Source organism: Gossypium raimondii, chromosome 9 (assembly GCF_025698545.1).
Source record: "Gossypium raimondii isolate GPD5lz chromosome 9, ASM2569854v1, whole genome shotgun sequence".
NCBI classification, from domain to species: Eukaryota; Viridiplantae; Streptophyta; class Magnoliopsida; order Malvales; family Malvaceae; genus Gossypium; species Gossypium raimondii.
The window spans coordinates 12,705,117-12,712,573 of NC_068573.1; the positions used below are offsets into that span (position 1 = coordinate 12,705,117).

General features: G+C 31.3%; 1 long non-coding RNA gene across 6 annotated transcripts; it reads right to left on the bottom strand.

The window, feature by feature from the left end:
* Window positions 1-3,133: 3,133 nt before the first annotated feature.
* LOC105798464 (uncharacterized) lies at window positions 3,134-6,342 on the bottom strand. Of its 6 annotated transcripts, none has more exons than XR_008188855.1 (5): window positions 6,124-6,342; window positions 5,826-5,985; window positions 4,866-5,542; window positions 4,509-4,599; window positions 3,134-4,034 (listed from the first exon to the last, which is right to left on the bottom strand). It is a non-coding gene; the product is annotated as an uncharacterized LOC105798464 (long non-coding RNA). The 6 variants fall into 6 exon arrangements; XR_008188856.1 differs by having other exon boundaries at window positions 4,866-5,284; window positions 5,509-5,542; window positions 5,826-6,342; XR_001135121.2 differs by having other exon boundaries at window positions 3,134-3,358; window positions 3,981-4,034; window positions 5,826-6,342.
* Between the last annotated feature and the right edge of the window lie 1,115 nt (window positions 6,343-7,457).

Genomic DNA, 7,457 nt, shown 5'->3' on the forward strand with positions numbered 1-7,457 from the left:
GAAGACTTATTTAAAAACGTGAAAATATAGGGCATGAGACAAGGATTACCGATATTGATTGTTTATATATAAGTTTTATAATTACTTATATGCTTGACTTGTTTATGCTTTGTATTCAAATTATGATTAGCACCATTGAGCTCTGTTGATCAGTGAGTGGATTTGTTTATTTCTGTGCTCAAGTATCGATTAGGTATTATAGATCCGAGAAGTTGGCAGCATCTAGGACTAAACTCTCAACTCAACAATGTTGGTATCATATGTTGAATTTTAAGTTTAATTTGGCATGTACCTAGTGTTAAAGTTAGTTCTGGAGTTTACTTTGATGAATTGGCACTTAAGATGTTAGTGGATTATAATCTAAGTAGGTTATCCATATGTGATCGTGAATGTATGATGGTATGGATGATCTTGGATAATGTCTAGGCCATGATTCATGAATTTCTTACATACTAAGTAAGATTTTTTTTTTGTTTGAATATGGAGATAATATGATCATGTTGATGACTATTTGATTGAATGTGTTTAGATAAGCATATTTAGTGTATAAGACATGTATTTTAAGTTTCATAGGCTTTGGAAATGAATTGATGATGTTTTGGGTCAAAACATGTGATTTTAAGGGTGATTTTTAGGTTTTGGCAAACTTGTTTCGATACAACTGGTCAGATGTATCGAAACAAGTAAGTTAGTAGCCAAAATGTACTATATTAGGTACTTGTATTGGTACAAGTACCCACTTGTCCTGATACAACTTGGCCATACAAAGGTCCTTCCCTTTTTTTGTTTTGATCCCTATAGACCTAAACTTGGTCCTAATCACCCTCGAACACCTAGAATGCATTTTTAAATGTTTCTAAATTGTTTTCAATGACTTAAAATGATTTTAAATTAATGTGAATTTTTTTATTATAAATTATTAATGCTTAATGTTCATAATGTCAAATGAAAAGCAAATTAGTTCGAGTTGCTCTTGAAATGAATGCGGTGTCTCATATTTGGACTCAGTGACCGAATTGAGTACGGGGTGGCACATACTGTTTTAAATGCCCCTCTCAAATGGTGGATTCAAATGCATCTGTTAAGTGGATGTAATCTTCAGTACGATGACCCAAGGCCTTATGGAACTAACAACATAAGTTGCTTCTATGTTGGCATGGGTGCATTAGGGAGGAGTTTTCAATATTCATATGTTCAACTTGGCCAAGGATGTAGGTTAGAGAGGATGTGAGTTTATGATAGGTTTTGAACCGATTATAAGGTACTCTAGTTTGAGGACCTTTTTGGTGTCTATCATCTCGGATGGGTTTTACGCAGTTCGGGGAATTAATAGAGGAGATCATACGTTGCCCTTATTGGGAAATGTACCCATATTGTAGTAAACATGCAATTCTTTTCTATGTATTTAAAAAATGAATAAATAAATAAAGTTAATTTCACATTTCACTGTTATATCTTTTGTGTTTCTATCATTCATGTTTTGCATGCATAGTGAAATTCTGACAAACAAATATCAGCTTATTGATTGTCTAAGTTCAAACTGATGATAAGTGGCACTGTAAGAACATTTTCATTGCGAGAAAGACAACTTATTTCAGTAGATAATCTAAACGAGTCTGTAATCTTATAAAAGAATCAAAATGAGCATTTCATTCAAATACTTAAAAGGATTATTATGTCGTCTAAGATTCCAATTGGGGAGAAGGCTAGTCTTGGCTATCAGAGTAGTTTACTCCACGGGTAGAGACATAGATATACTCATTGGAAAAATGATACATTGGACTGGACCCAAGTTTAATTAGTTTTGAATCTGTTTGTAAATTAATTTACTTGTGAGGTTCATGGTGTGATTTACCTAAATCCTAAGTTTGTCACTGACCATGTGTATGTAACTCATGTGCTTTAATATAAGTGGAGGCTTATGCTCTAAAGATGATCGAGCCCATAACTAGTATGTTGGGTACATGACTTGTGTATGGCATGGCTTTACTAGCAACAATGGAATTTATAACTCGATTAAAGAGTTAACGATATCCTCTCATTGGCATTGTGTGGATTGATAAATATAGAACATGACCACAAGTTGCTTGTTCTCGAGCGAGCAATTTATCATAGTCATTTGTTGACAGTAACTATATTAATCATTAAAAAGACACAATGGTGACAATGAGATAAAATAGGATTGTACTAAGCGAATGAATTTAACTCAAAGAAATTAAGGATATCATATGAGGGTAACACACACATGACGAGGTCATTGGACAAAGTAGATGGATGAATTGCTTTCATAAAGAGTATACAATAAGGAGTTCTCAATAATGGTACTTTTTGTGGACAGACTCCATGATTAAGTAAATTGTGAATTATCAGAATGATGGTTCTGGACATAATTTCAATTACTATAGCCTAATTGTATATGAGCAAAGCATATGATCGAGTGGAGTGGACTTTTATTGAAGAGGTGATGAAGAAGATGGGCTACGCAAATGATTGGGTAACGAAAGTTATAAGATTCGTTCATTCAGTCCGTTATGTTGTCAAATGCAACTCTACCCTCTCCGAGACGTTTGTGCTGGAAAAGGGCCTCAGACAGGGAGATCCTCTCCACTACACCGAAACAGGCTTTTAGCGACGTTCTTTTAGGCCTTTAGCGGCGTTTTCTAGCGCCGCTAAAAACGCCGCTAATGACAGCGCCACTAAAGACCAAGACCTTTAGCGGCGCTTTTCCCACAAACGCCGCTAAAGACCAAGGCCTTTAGCGGCGCTATTCCCACAAACGCCGCTAAAGACCAAGACCTTTAGCGGCGCTTTTCCCACAAACGCCGCTAAAGACCAAGACCTTTAGCGACACTTTTCACACAAACGCCGCTATCGAATAGACCTTTAGCGGCGCTTTTTTGAAAACGCCACTAAAAATATATCTTTTAAAAAAATAAATTTTTTTCAAATAATATTTATTTCTATGATAAATATTATATTATGTTTTAAGGATAAATAAAAATATTATTTAAATTAAATTTTCTCTGAAAATTTTAACTTTAAAACTAAATATAAATATAAAAATTAATGAATTTAAATTTAGAATTTAAAATAATAAATTAATAACACAATTAAAATCCAAAAGCTAGAACACTTTTAAGTAAAAATGCAAATTTAGAATGAAAACTAAAATAAATAATACATATGCAAGGTAATAATATACAATGCATTTTCTTAATCAAGTAAATCTTGGTAATAAAAGATATAATACATTTACTTAGTCAAGGAAATCTTATAATGAACTCAAACCAATGAGCCTTACAGAAAAACTGTTGAGCATGGCTTCGAATTTGAACCGCAAATTTGGCTCCTACATGCTCTGCATGAAAATAAGAGTAACTTAATATGTTCAAACCATAGTGAACATGGCAAAGATAAGTAAATCAGTTCAACTTTTTAAGATTGTTTTATAATGTTATAGTAAATTATTAAAAAAATACATCTAAAAATAATAATAACTCAACTTTTTAAGATTGTTTGTGAAATATAAAATGTACACTACTGATATATCTACTCACTTAAGTCAATATAGGTAACCAAAGTTCAATCATATCTGTTGTCTGGACTCGTACATGTAACCAACAGTCACACTTGACTAAAAGTGTCATAGATTTGTTATGCAATGCACACAAGTAAAAGAAAAATGATATAAGTTCATTTTTTATTAAATTTTGGCACATATCTCAAAGGCAACTGGGCCTCCGGGAATGTCAGAAATATGAATTTCATCATTGTTTTCTTCATTATCACTTGCAACCAACTTTTGTAAGTATGCATTTTTCGACAGAAGAGGAAACTGCATATACGTTCACAAAGATATAAGTTCGGATTGCATGTAAGATACAATGGAAATATGGAAAGCATTCTAGTAAGGACATTACGCTTGAAGAGAATGCTCGACCATAGACGGAAATTCATGAGAACCGGAAGAAAATGCTTACCTTGTGCAGATAAATCAAATATATATATTGCCTTTACCATTGAAGTCTGAAATCCTGCAATGGAAAACAACATCTTGGAATCAGTTGAAGAAACCACCAAAACGGTAGACAACAAGCATCTCTCTATCTTTATTTTATTTTATTTTATTTTTTATTCAAAGAATGGGGAATCAATGAAAAAGGATAACAAAAAGATTAGAAAAGTAATATAGTAATGAACAATCAAACATCAACTAACCAACAAATTAACAACAATATCATTCACAAATTGGAACTGAAATCTGAGGAATCTACCAGAATATATATAATCACAAAAATCTAATAAAAATATCAATATTCCAACATTCAAGATCAGATTTTTAGAGCATGGAAACAGGGAAAATGCCCACAATCAAAAAGATTTTTCAGAATGATAAAACAAATGCAGAAATTACCAAGAAATTTACACTATCATTGAGGAGAATTAAATAGCAAAACTCAAAAAAAAGTAACCAAATTTACACAATAAACCCACCAATAAAAACAAACCTTCATAAGTTGTCTGCAATGAATCAACTATCCTGTTAAGTGTCGCAAGCAGAAGCCTCATTCCTTGTTTATCAAAACCATCAGTGTCATGCTGCACAAACAAAGAATTTTATTTTTTGGAAAAGTTAGAAGGATTTGCAAGGAAGTAACTGATTAAGAAGCAAAGAAAAACAAAGGCAGTACAGACATTAACAATACATGAAAATACATAACTATATAGATATATAGAAAGGTTATAGCTAATCTAATAATGTAAGTTAAGCAAAGTTAAGCAAAGTCAAGCAAGTCCACCACAGATTAAATATAAAAACAAAAATAAATAAATTAAGTTCCGAATCTGGAAAGGGAAGACTTTACCTTGACCTGCGGATTCTAAGAGAACATTCACAGATTCCTCACCAGTCCACCACCTATCGAAATCAACCACAAGAAATTAAGTGTCGTGCGGTCCCTAAATTTTCTGGCAGTATGGGAAAGAAGGGAAGTTGGTTTTCTGCAATTAAAAAAATTTTCTTTGCTGCTCATAGCAATTTGGTGTGACGTTTTACCCCTAAATTTGCTGCTCATAGCAATTCGATTCATACTTTAAACTTTACTATGTATATTTGTAAAGTTGATAATCACATTCATTCATACTTTGCTGCTCATAGCAAGCACCTGCTACAAGACACTTTAATGAGGAATAAATCAAGGAAAATATAACAAAGGTATCCACTTACGATTCTTCTAAATCAATAACTTTAATAGCAACTTACTTGTTCAGTTCCTTGTCAAACCTGAAAATCAGTTCCGGAAATCTAAGAATTAAGGGAGAATCAACTTTCCTTTAAAAAGAAAACCAACCTTTCCAGCTTAAAACAATAAGTAGAAACAAAACAGAAGCAATTGAAAGGCTATCCATTTTTAATTAAGAGATCTACAAACCAGTCTATTATTTTGTTGGTTAAATTATAAAAGAGTCTACAAACCAGTCTACAATCCAGTTTAAGCAAAATTTCACCTTTATTTGGTGTTGGGATCGAAACTTCAACATGCTGTAAAAAGCACAAAAATTCACAGTGTTATAAAATCAAGTCCCTGCCCATTATTTTTTCAAGTTTATGTCAAGCAGGTCCATATAAAAAATTTAAACACTTCACTGTAAAGTATCAACCTCTCCGTCCTAGCAAAACAGTACAAAATTATATGAAGAAAAACAGTACAAAAAAAGAAAAAGAAAAGCAAAATAAATCATGCATAAGATTTTCAGCAGCAGATTATGAAGATAAACAGTACAAAAAAAAAAAGAAAAAGAAAAGCAAAACAGTAGATTTTTACCTCCAAAGCAGCAGCGCCTCCGCCATAGCTGCTATATTGTAAAGCATGCATAAGATTTTCAGCCATTTGTCTCACTAAAAGAGATCAAATCGAAGCTTTATTTTGAAGGAAAAATGAAGTTTGAAGGTGGAATTTGTATTATGTAGTTGAACCCGAGGACCTGTGACGATTCACAGGATTTGCATATAGATAAGCATCCATAGTGCAGTTCAGATTCAACTAAATTGAACAAAGTTTTAAGAAATTTCAGACCCTAAAAAGCGAAAGTAAGAAGGGAAAAAAAAGGATAGATGAGGACCGATTCTTCTTTGTTTTTTTAGTCGATATTGGAGTCATCAAAATTATCGGAAGCGACGACGCCTTCACCGAAGATCTCCAGTGTGTCAACATCGTCGACTTCCATGGTTGAACCTTGGACGTCTGGGTCCGTCACGAATTCCATCGGCATCGGCCTCGGCCTCATCTTTCCCCCCTTTTCTTTAGGCTTCTAAGGATTTCTTTTGTTGGTTTAATATTAATTATTTTTGTTGAAATATCAAGCTGAGGTTATATAGGGTCAAACAAGTCAGTATAATTCATTATGGATTTTGTGGCGTTTTTAGCATAAATGCCACTAAAAAATTTAATCCACCTAATAAAACGGTAGCGTTTTAAAAAATTTTAACACATCTATTGATTACCTTTTATAAATTTTTATTTTATTTTTTATAAATTGATTTATTTTTGCGGCGTTTTTTTTTTTTACGGCGTTTTCATAAAAACGCCGCAAAAAATTATTTCATTTTGAACAAAATGACGCCGTTTTGCTATGCTAAAAATTTTTTATTTTGTTTTTTATAAATTATTTTTTATAAAAATAAAAAACCAAGTACTCTCAAAATAAATATTGTATATTTTAATAAGAAAACAAATAATAAAATGGTTGTAATTAATTATTAAGTTAGAATTATCCAAATTAAATAATTACCTATATATCTATATCATTTTATTTTTGTATTTTTCCTTATAATTTGGTCCTCTCCAAAATAAATAATTATACCTAAATATTCATATCAATCTATTACTTTTTTAACTTATTTATTAATTCTATTTAAACCAATATTTAAATATATCAAATGGTTTAGATTAATTTTTTAAATATAAAAGCATTAATTAATTGTATAAAATTTTATCATTTAACAAATCTCAAGTAAACCTTAACCTTAAACCCTAAATTAACCATTCAATACATATAAAGTCTATCTATTATATATCTCTTAAATAATTTAAACTATATACTCATAATTTCAATATATTTGATTTATTATTATCTCTTTTTACAATTATATAAGAACATATTTAAAATATAAATTAAAAAATAATTAATCTAAACTCAAAACCTTAACCCGACCCCTGAATCCTTAAACCTTAAATCCCTAACTCTTAAACCCTAACATCTAACCCTTAAACCTTAAACCTTAAATCCCAACCCTTAAACCATAATCGCTAATCCATAATCTCGAAATCCATACTCCCTAAACCTTAAAATATGAACTCCTAAAACGGCCTTAAATCTTAAATTAATCATATACCCTAAACTAAAAACCCTAAACAAATTTATTATTATCTCTTTTACAATTATATAAGAACATA